Consider the following 11,430-nt stretch of genomic DNA (forward strand, 5'->3'; position numbering starts at 1 on the left):
AATGTGAAAATTCCAGCATACAGTAGTTGTAATAATGTTAGAAACAATTGCTGGTCAAGTTCAACTTGTTGCTATTGTTTTTAATTTGCACAGGAGTAGTATCAGAAATTAGTGTCACTGCTTGTATCTAGCTGAATTTTGAACAACAGAACATTAGTTTTTTATGTTGGTGCCACCAACTGTAAATGACATAAGTTAGTTATAAACAAACCACAGTAATTAGACTGTTGCAACCATCTAAAAACCTTTTTAAGCTTCCAGTCTGTGCTGTTAGTGTTAAGATGTAAAGTGCAATCCTAAGCTAACATTGTCTGTGCAAGCACCATAGAAACATTTGCATATCTGCATATTATCTTACAACTGTACTCTTTACCTCCTTGTGATAAAGCTTTGTCTACCTGCAAACACAGTCAAAGGCTACAGCTGCAAACCAAAGCCTACTCTAACAATGGCCAATAGCTCAATGACAGAAGCAGCCACATGCTTTGGTCAGCCTTCTGTAACTTTAATTAGTACAAAGGAACCTTTCCATGAACTACCTGCTGTTTTCTGACGACCTCTGGGATCTTTTCATTTTAGCCCTATACCAAGAAACAAATATGGGGGGGAAAGTCAATTTTGTCATAGTGTAATCTTCTGAGGCCAAAAGTCAATCTTAAGTGCAGTGAAGATTTGCTTTCATTTTTAAGACAAAGGTGGGAACAAAGTGCGGGCAGAAGTTACGATAGAAAGCAACAAATATGGATCACTGACCAAAACAATTATGTACTTGATGCAAATGCAGATTGCATATTGTTATGTAAAATATGTTTTTTTAATTATGTTCCCTCCCCATTCAGACCGGTTTCCCCCCTCCCCTGTGGTGAATACATGTTGTTAGAATAAGTCTTGTATGGTCTTAATCTTCGTTGTGTGCTATTTTTTATAGTCTTAAGTTATAATGACAAAAAAGTAGGAACCAAACATAAAAAGGTCTAGTAAAGCCAAAAATTAATTTCATATTGATTTAAAGTAATCTAGGTGAGTTTTTACACTGAAAGCAAAGATTATAGCAATTGTAGTCCATGGTATTTATTTTCAGTCAAACCAAAGTTACATATGATTCTGCCTCTGTTTATACGGGATACTAACACTAACAATACACTCCCTTTGGAAGACTTGCACAGGCCAAATTGTTGGAATGCTCTCTCTCTCTCTCTCTCTCTCTTTCTTTCTCTTTTGACAACTCCAAACCCAAAAATACGACAATACATTAATGGTGTAGTTAAAAATAGCATAGTCAGATGTTTGCTTGAATCCTAGAAACTTTTCGTGTTGCTTTTCATGTGCTGTGCCAAGTCTTGATAATACTTTCCCCCCCAACCAAGGGACCTCATAACCTGATTATGGTTATTGCTTTACAAACAGTTTTTTCCACAGAAGGTGACTGCTGGAGCTTAGCATAGGTACCAGTTCCATGTGATGGGCCTGGGTCTTGCAAACTAAGCTCATTGTGTTCTTTGCTGAAATCAGCAAATAGACTTAAAGAGAAACGCAGTCATCTATCACGCCAAATAAAAGGACAAAATGGCTTTCGAAAGGGTTTTCCCACTTACCCAAAAGGCTTTCTGAAAGCTTCTACCTCTGCAAAAGAAAACAAAAAACAAACAAAAAGAAATTAGAACAATTATGGCAGATTGCATGAATTGTGAGAGAAAGTCACAGTAACTGCTACTTTTCATTATGTTTGTCTTTGGGTCATGATAACAGAAGGTTTATAGTAATTACATCAAAAGAAAGATTTACCATGTGAATGATGGGGTGTTTTTTTTCCAGTCGCCTAGGATCCCTAATGTGGGGATGACCTGAAAGGAACTAATGTTTCTTTCAAGTGTATGTTCAAAAGACTTTGATGGACTGGAAGTAAATGTGATAATTGGACCATCAAGGTGGTGGCCTAAGACTACAATGCTAAAGTATGCATACCTCAGTTACAAACCTTTTTGAAAGGAAGTCTCAGCCACAGAATGCATATACCTGTAGAGTTTTGCATGGGTTTTATATAAATACAATTTAATGAAAAAAATAGCTGCTTGCACATTATACCAGAAAAACCTCCAAAACTGCAATTGCTTTGAAAAATAGACTTTAGGTTTTTTGGAGTTTTCTGAGATGCTTGGTCTGTATTTTGATAATTGTGCATATTATGTAAAAATGTTGGTGGACCCATAAATGACCAGACTTTTTCTAAGAAAAATGTTGCTTTAATGCATTTCATGAATTTTTACTCTGATATCATTGCTTGCTAGTAATAGCAAACCTGCTTTTTCTGCATCTGCTTTGCGTAGCTATTGTAAGGCTTTGAACTAATGTATGTATTTATTGCTTGAACTTCTGTGCATACCTTATAAAGCATAATGTCTGACAATTTAAATGGCTCATGTATTCTTGCTTCTATCATAAGCTGATAATGGGGACTATGATCTTTTGTATACAGCAAATTTTAACTGTAGCACAAACATTTGTTTATGTATTGGTGGAATATACCTGTTTTATTTATCTTTTTTGAGGTAAACTAATTTTTGATACTTTTCATTACTGTGTACTGTGTTCATACCTTGAATTCTCTGACGTTAGAAGTCATGGTTGAGAATTGTAACAGCTGTTGTTCGTTCTGTATTCATGGCTCTCACTGCTGAATAAAATAAAGGACCAAACCTAGGATTTGAAAGAAAACTGTCTACCTCTAACACCAGGGAGTTATCAGATTTTATTTTACATAGTTTTAGTCTACAAAGACACAATTGCTTAAACCTAGTGGGCTTAAGGCTTATATTCTGTGTGGTTGAATTCATGGCACAGTTGTACTGTTTGAAAATCAATTAAAATTTCATGTGAATGTTACAAGCATTAGGTAGAATTACCACTAACTGGGTTTTCTTTGGATAACTCAGAGATGGGGAAGTTATCATCAGCATTCTGTGTCTACAGCTGCTTAACTTCATAAGAATGCATTTCTTTGTGATTAGGGAATCGAAGCATAGCCAGCTAGGAACAGAGCAACAGAGCTATACTTTAAAAGATAAACCAGGGTGGACTTTAATGTCCCCGGTCAGAATCAGTCGCAAGCTCCCATAGTCTGTTTTACTCAGATTCCTCAAATTGGGCATTCACATTTTGGAGAATTTACTTCAGGATTTAGACTACACATTCCAATACTAGTGTACATTTTTGGAAAGCTAGTGTTATTACTGCTTATAAAGCACACTTTCACACTTGTTACTTCAAGAGTTCAAATCGGAATGGGTTTTGTCCATAAAAATCAGGCATATTTAACAAACAAAAAAGATGTAAATTTTACTATAGTATTAATGTAAACAGTGTTTTCACTGCTGCTGGATGTAAAAATTGTAAATGAAACCATTTCATTCACTTGCTTAAGTTTCTGGTGTATAAATAAAATGTCTAATTCTTTTTGACCCATTTATAACCCACAAGGTTTTATTTTTTATTTTTTTCTCCTTGGAAGTTCATTCTTCCACCCTGCGAGCTCATCAGTTCCTATGTGTTAATGTAGGAGTTATGTAATATTTCTAAGATTTGTTACAGAGGTGTTTGTAGGTACCCCAAGGGCTCTGAAAGCAAGACTAACAGACAAGTTAGCAGAGAACCTATCTGCTTTATTAATACTACATGGGGCTTTTAAGGCTCATATTTACTCCTTTCCCTGATGTACACATAACATGCTCTGCCTTGCCTATTAAAAGGATGCAATGTGGGGAAATACTCACCATTCAGCTGCTTATATCCTTTTTATTCCAAGAGGAGTAGTCACAAAACCAGTGGATCCTTTCTCATACAAAGTTTTCAGGTGTCCACATTTTCAGTATAACTAAAAATCAAAAGTCTGAAGGTGAGAAACATGGGCTCAAAAAATCTTAAGTTATACAGGTATACTTTGTCAGGAAGCCATGATTGGTTCCAGTTCCCTGATAAATGTAGTATCAAACCAAGGCTTGACTCTCGAGTAAAGTCTGCAATGACCCAAAGATGTAAATATTGGCTGCAATGCAGAAGACTGCAAATGGAATGGAAAAAGGTACTTCTTGTCTGCACAATATGCTTGTTTCCACATGTGGAACAGATTTTCTCTTGCACAAAGTACACAGAGGATCTGCTTATGAGAAGCAAAATAGCTGCACCAGAGCAGGATTTCTGGATCATGGCAACCACCTGTGCTTAATCTCCCACATATATGTTGTGTGACCATGACAATGATTTCTTTCTTGGACCAAGTTCTGTGTTGCTCCTAAGTTTACTTTGTTTTTGTTTTATGGCATAGAGATATCTATAGGGTATGCTGCCCTAGCCAGCTAAACTCTAAATATCGTGATGACAGGGAAATAAGGAGGCAAGCCACAAAGTCTTGGTGAACTGGTCCACATTTATTTATGGTAGAACCAACAGGTCTAAAGTAGGGGGAGCAAGGGGCAGGATCTAACTGTAAAAAAGCAGTGGGTGAGCCAACCCTGCCAAGCTTGAGGGGTAGTATATCCACAAGCTCTTCCCTTAATCCACACACTTTCAGGTGAGTAGGGAGGCCTTTCTTTTCCAGCCCCACAACTCCAGGCAGCTGTTACAGGTTGGTCCCAGGTGCCAGCAAATCCCACAGCCTTGAGGGGAAATATCGGAACTACACCCTTCGCCCCTAATAGTGATCAACAAACTCTAACCACCTGATAACTCCCTGCACCTCTCTGCCAGTGTGCCATTCAACCTATTTAAAGGTTACCCCTGCTACCTACACCCGCCATCAAATCAATACGGAGGGGGGGAATCCTGCCAGCAAGGCCCATCAGCGGAGAAGCCAAAAATTCCTGGTCTCAAAAAGCAACCTGCCAGTGCTGTACTGAATAAAAGGTGGGAAGCTTGCAGAATGAAGGGGCTGCAGAGGAGGTGGGGCGGACTTGAATAGCCCACATGAACCTTCCCCCCACAATATTGGCACAGCATGCAACCACATGCTGAAGCCAGAACACCCAAGTCTCCCTGTCCCCTATGGCTGATGCCGCCTTAGGTGCAATGGCAGTGGGATTCTTGGGATCGTCATTGGTGTGGGTAAAGATGGAGGCATTGAATGCATTTCAATCTCTGTCCCACATCAAAATGCTTTGAAACCCTTGAAATTAAGATGTGGGGCACAAACTAGTGAGTGGTTTCTTTCTACCGTAAGTGCACAGAGGAGTGGCAGAGCTGTGATTAATTTATTACATTTAGAATAATATAATAATAATAATATTTATTATTTGTACCCCGCCCATCTGGCTGGATTTCCCCAGCCACTCTGGGCGGCTTCCAACAGAAATCAAATACAAAAATATCAAACATTAAAAACTTCCCTAAAAAGGGCTGCCTTCAGGTTTTTTCTGAATGTCAGGTAGTTGTTTATTTCCCTGACCTGTGATGGGAGGGCGTTCCACGGGGCGGGCGCCACTACCAAGAAGGCCCTCTGCCTGGTTCCCTGTAGTTTTGCTTCTCGCAGTGAGGGAACCGACAGAAGGCCCTCGGCGCTGGATCTCAGTGTCCGGGCTGAATGATGGGGGTGGAGACGCTCCTTCAGGTATACAGGACCGAGGCCGTTTAGGGCTTTAAAGGTCAGCACCAACACTTTGAATTGTGCTCGGAAACGTACTGGGAGCCAATGCAGATCTCTCAGGACCGGTGTTATGTGGTCCCGGCGGCCACTCCCAGTCACCAGTCTAGCTGCCGCATTTTGGATTAATTGCAGTTTCCGGGTCACCTTCAAAGGTAGCCCCACATAGAGTGCATTTAGAAGTGTTATCATCACTGTACAAAGAGAACAGGGAGGCTTCCCCTCTGGTAAACTGAGGTGCTGGCAGTCTGACCGGAAAGGGAACCTGTTGGACCAGAAATAATTTTGTGTGGACAACATGCTGAGGACACAGTTCTGCTCAGCCTGAGAGAAGATAATTGCAGGGCATGAGACACCTGAGGTGTGGGTCCCAGCCGCTGAGAAAGGAGAGTGAGTGTTTGTGTGTGAAACAGAGGAGGAGGGTGAACAAGCAGAGATGCAGGTAGTGAACAGGTAAAACCAAGTGAAGGTAACTGGAGATGGTAGGAAGATACTGAAGGAATAATGGAAAAGGCCTACAACTGAATAAAAGAGGGTGGCCAACAGTACCAAGGAGGGAGGAAAGGTGGTAAGAGAGGCTGGAGGTTTGTAAAGTCTGAGGCAGCATATCCCAGTGGAAGGTTAAGTGCCAGGAGTATAAACACACCAAGATTAAGCCTGCTGATGAGAAGAGCTAAAACCTTGCAAGGACTGTGGCTCACTAAGTGGCTATGAACATAAGAGATGAGCTGGAGCTCTGAAGGCACTTGGGACCTCAAGGAAGTGAGCTAGGAAAGTAAGGTGTTCATCAGGTTAGTGTCCAGTATTTTTATTGCATCCATCCCAAGAAAGCGCTATTGGACTGCAATCTCCCAACTTTAATAAAAACACATTTGCCTATGGCCTATTGTCTCCCCACAATAGTTATGGATATAGATACAAATCCTCCACAAGCAACTATTAAATCCTTGAGAGTCATTTCCAAGTCTCAGTCTGAAATAGAAATCAATTTCCTTGTCAAAAAGATTCAATAATAATCTTTGCATAAAACGATGGACAGCCCTGCCCATAGCCTTGTTCTGCTGAAGTGCTCGCATTTAAAGTGAATTAGTCCCACTGATTTTAATGGGATTAATCAGATGAAATTGAAGCAGTGTGGTTAGCAGGAATCTGGTGGGTTTCAGAACTTGGCACAAGCAATTAATAACCTAGATGAGTGACCTAATATAGTGAGCAGGAAATAAATACAGAAGGAAAACTTCTTGTTTGGAGGTACTGAAGCAACAACCTTGATAAAATGTGTTTCTGGGCTGTTGTTGTTTTCCAAATGGGATTTAAGCAAATAACAGCAATTTCAGATTGCATAATTGAAGCAGGCTTGGTGCTTTTGCGCCACATCCTCACTTCTTCTCCAGTAATAAGAATAATGGGGAAAGGCACTAGAAAGTGTGGGATTGCAAATGCTTGACCTGACATCACATAACTTCCAGACAAGCAAATCTGAATAAATGCTCAACAAATAGCTGGTGCTGTATAACCTCCCTGAAAACTTTGTGCAAACAAATCAAGTGCTGTAGTGTTGATGAAGTAGGCATTCAATGATATTAGACAGTAATTAGTCCTTCACAAACACTTGTTTGTAAGACTACTTTCTGTTTAAATGCTTCCCTCCCTGATTGTCTTTGCACATCACATCTTCGTTCTGTTTATAATATCTGCAACAGCACTGTGCACAAGTTGACTAAGTAGAGTGTCTTGAAGGGTCAGCTCACACTGTCAATTTTGTCTCCACACTCCTCTTTTATGTACCCGTCACTGCATTGATACAGATGGAACATGTAAATGATGAACTGAGATCTCTGCAGATGCAGCCTCTGTTTCTGAGCAGCAGCTCCTGCATCATAGGGACACATATGTTTTTTAAGCTGCCACAAGCACAGCACTTGTCCCTGGGAAGCAGAACTTGTATTGGAAAAGAGCTTGGCTCATTCTTTTGAAAAAGATGTCCTAGGGAGGGAAGGATTGCACTGAAACAAAGTACACAGTGTGAACCAGCCCTTAGCTATGGCTTATTTTAATTTCTTGAAGAGTATCCGCTGCCAAAAATAAGAAACCTCTGCTTGTAAACACTGCCAGTGGGTATCACTCCATGGATAAGTGTCTAAACTTTGACCTGCATATACAGGCTGCTGTTGCAGTAGCTGGTTACAGACATATTGCGCTCACATTCCATGTGCTCATTGAAGGGAACTGCTGGCCCAAGGCGCAACAGGGCAAGCACTTGCCATCAGAATTACTTGAAAAGAATGCACCCAGAATGGGTGTGTGTTGTGTCACGTGGCAAATTAAACCATATTGTTATAGCAATTGTCAACTGTTTGGAAACCTCATCATTTAATAAAGAGTAAAGGGAAGGTGGAAGGGGTGAGCTACAAAAGAAAGTATTAATGTCTTGTCTATATGAAAAATTGTTACAGAGAGACATGCAAATATTCTGGTGATACTAGACATAGGGGAAATACTCCACAATACATGACTAACATATATTCCGTTTTTTCTGCACAGCCCCACCTCAAACCTTTATATATGCCTTTCAAAATGTTCAAGTCAAAAAACATTCCTCTCCCTGTATAGTTCATTCTTAACTCAGTAACTGAGTGCAAGGTTTACAGATAAGGGACTACGACCGGAAAGCAGTCAAGAGCTAGGAAGCTATTCAGGCTGGCTATCAAACATCTACCAACTTGACTGTTGCAGAACTGGTGTTAGGCCCCAGTAGATGTAAGTAGCTTATACCAAGATGCAGGATCAGCCCAAAGCAAAAGATCAGTGAATCAGCAGCAAGCAACGCACCACACACATTTGCCAGTTACACCTTAAAGTTTCAAATGCCAACAATGTGTGAATGATTGGTCAGCTGTTGGCTGATGCTTGTAGATCTCCTACAGGCTGTTGGCCACTGTGAGTGCAGGATGCTGGATTAGATGGGCCAAGGGCCTGATCCAGCAGGGCTCTTCTTATTTATCTGTTCTGTGGCTATCTCTGTGAAACCATTTTATTACTCCCATCATATATTGCTACACCCATCATATCTAGTTCTACTATGATGCATTTGCAAATCTTACTGCCTTTAACATCTTGACTGAAATACAGATGCTGTGAGATTTCATATCCTGTCTGTGTTAATTTTAATTCCACAGTAATTCCACATTAATGCAACTGTTTGTACTGAGAGTATTCAACGGCAAGTCAGTGTACTGTTTGTGCTACAGATGTATCCTCCCGAGGACCTGTTCTAGTGTCTCTGAAATTTGATTAATCTCACTTTTTATATCTTACAAGACAAGCAATTTTTTTCCTGATAATATGATTTTTAGGGATTACCAAAGTATTATATCAACACATGTGTCAACACTGTAGCCCAATACCTGGGTGTAATTAAGCTGGAAAAAAAATTAAGCTGGATGAAGCTGTTTACAGACAAGACTTTCCTGGGCCCTCAAAATGGGTAGGATGCTTATTAAATGAATCAAAAAGAAGGAAGCAATCGATTTAATAAGTGGGGCCTGCAACAAAATGCTGCAGTTGAGGAACACTCCTGTTCCATGTCTGCCTCCACAATACCCCATTGCATTCCCCCTAACACTCTTTTTTTGCATATACATATACATCCCAGTCTGTTAATATTCCAAATACATTAGGATGGACTAATCAATAAATTTCACTTCCTCTGTTTCTCATTTTTCCAATCTTCAGTTTGTCCCATTTCCGCATTAATTTACATTTTAAAAAGGCCACAAACACTTAGGAATATTCACCAGAATTTTAGGGAGCATTTCTCTTAATGCATTTTTTGTATGCAATTTTGCCTAACATTTTTACAACTCCCCCCCCCAAAAAACCAATGCATTGTTATATGTAATTTTCACTAAAATGTATTATGCATGTTTTAGCCTAATATACACACATTGGACATGTTTTTTGGTTGGATAACAAAATTGCAAAACCCTGATAAGTGCAAATTTCAAGAGACAGCTACATTTAGGTTCACATGCAAGTGGACTGTTTTGGTAGTTCTCTCCATCCTTCCCCAAATACATTCTGTAGTTCTGCAATCATAGGGGTTCCCCCAAGCCTGCTGACCTCTCTTTCATGCATGGGTGGCACCATTTGGGCTACAAAGTTCCACACTCACATCTGAACTTGGAAAAGGGAGGGGGATGATAATATAATACTGTATCTGGAGATGAGCTGCCTATTGTCCAGTGTGTGTATGAAGCAGTGTGGAGGCATCAGGTCTCTAAGGTAAAGGGAGGGCAGAAGAGGAAGAAATAGAAAGTGGCACCTTGAGACAAATGTGGACATTAAGACCTAGTTAATTAAATGGGCTGAGGCCGAGTTCATCAAGTGGAAGAAATTTCATTTATAAGGAAGCTGAAAAAGTCACATCTATTTTGTGATGGCTATTTCTCTCTTCCTAAGGACATGTCAGAGAAAATGAAATTTTGAGGAAGAAAATACTGACTCTGGAGCAAGGAACTGACGACACACCGGTTGGAAGAAAAGAGATTTAAGTTTCTTTGAAGGAGGTATTCAATACATCTGAGCTTTATCTCAATGCAACAAGAGGGACTGGCTGCATCATTTAGAGCAGGGGTGGGAACAGTGTCCCCCTCCAGAAATTGTTAGGGTTCAGCTTCCGTCAGCCCCAACTAGCATGGCGAATGGTCAGGGATAACAAAAATTTGGAGAGCCACACGTTCCTCATTCCTGCTCGAGCAAAAATGCAGAGGGATTTGGGACCAACTCAAGACATTTTGCCTCATGAAACAACAGCACTGCATGATCCAAGAGGTGTACCCAATGGATTTGTTACAATGTCGCTGAGGTGAGACTTCAGTCTTGTATGGTTTGGGGTAATATGTGCGCTCAGCTCCAGCATCCTTGACTTTGACCAGTGCAAGAAAAATTGAACGTTCTGCATTTAGACCAAAGCCCATGTGATTGTGCATTCATACATGGGTGGGCCGTACTCGCAACTATGTGAGCAAGGCCTACTCATAATGTGCCTGGACTTTGAGGTCTTCTTCAAAGGCCCTTCTGTAGGTGCCCCTCACTGAGGGAGGTTTGATGGATAGCTATGGGGGGATTTTTTTTGGTGGTGGCATTTTGGCTATGGGATGCACTCCCCAGAGATGCTCACTTGGCACCCATTTCAGAGGCAGACTAAGACCTTTTCATTTTCCCAAGTTTTGTAATCCATTTTTAGCTTTAAACTGCTTTGACACTCTGTGGCCTCTGCTTTTATGCTGCACTATGCTTTTGTTATTTGTTATATTGTTATTGAATTTTAAATTGCTTTATTTCTTTTTCTGAGCTGCCCTGAGACCTGTGTCATTGGCTGTCCTATGAATACTGTTAACGAAGAAATAAATAAAGCAATACACATGTAAGGCCCAGCTCACACAAAAAGGATGCCCGGTACTGTATATGGTGAAGTCCAATGTCTGAGCCATAAGAGGAGTGAAGATATGGCAGTGTAAGTGGTACATATTCTTAGTGCATGTTCAAGAGTACCATGTAGGATTTATGCACTGGAAATAGCATGTTAACTAACCAAGCAGAAAGAGTATGATGTCTGATCACATAGCCATCAGAGTTTCATTTGTCTTCACCAAAGTGCTCCTAGACTATCTGTCCAATCATCACCTGCGACCGACTAATGCAGGAATTAGTCTTTCCCGTAACTTAACAGCTTTGAGACTCTCAGAGGCTCCTTTTAGTGCTTAACAGCAAAGACGGGTTTGGTCTATGAAACC

The 11,430-nt window shown here is 40.5% G+C and overlaps 1 protein-coding gene across 7 annotated transcripts in view; it reads left to right on the plus strand.

Moving 5' to 3' along the window:
- Positions 1-3,466, plus strand: part of FOXP2 (forkhead box P2) — a 334,810-nt gene extending 331,344 nt beyond the window's left edge. For all 7 annotated transcript variants that reach the window (XM_033163382.1, XM_033163377.1, XM_033163379.1 and 4 more), the window contains one exon: positions 1-3,466. This exon is cut by the window's left edge and continues 535 nt beyond it. The gene's annotated coding sequence lies outside the window, so the exon portion shown is untranslated.
- The last annotated feature ends 7,964 nt before the right edge of the window (positions 3,467-11,430 follow it).

The sequence above is a fragment of the Lacerta agilis genome, chromosome 10 (assembly GCF_009819535.1).
Source record: "Lacerta agilis isolate rLacAgi1 chromosome 10, rLacAgi1.pri, whole genome shotgun sequence".
NCBI classification, from domain to species: Eukaryota; Metazoa; Chordata; class Lepidosauria; order Squamata; family Lacertidae; genus Lacerta; species Lacerta agilis.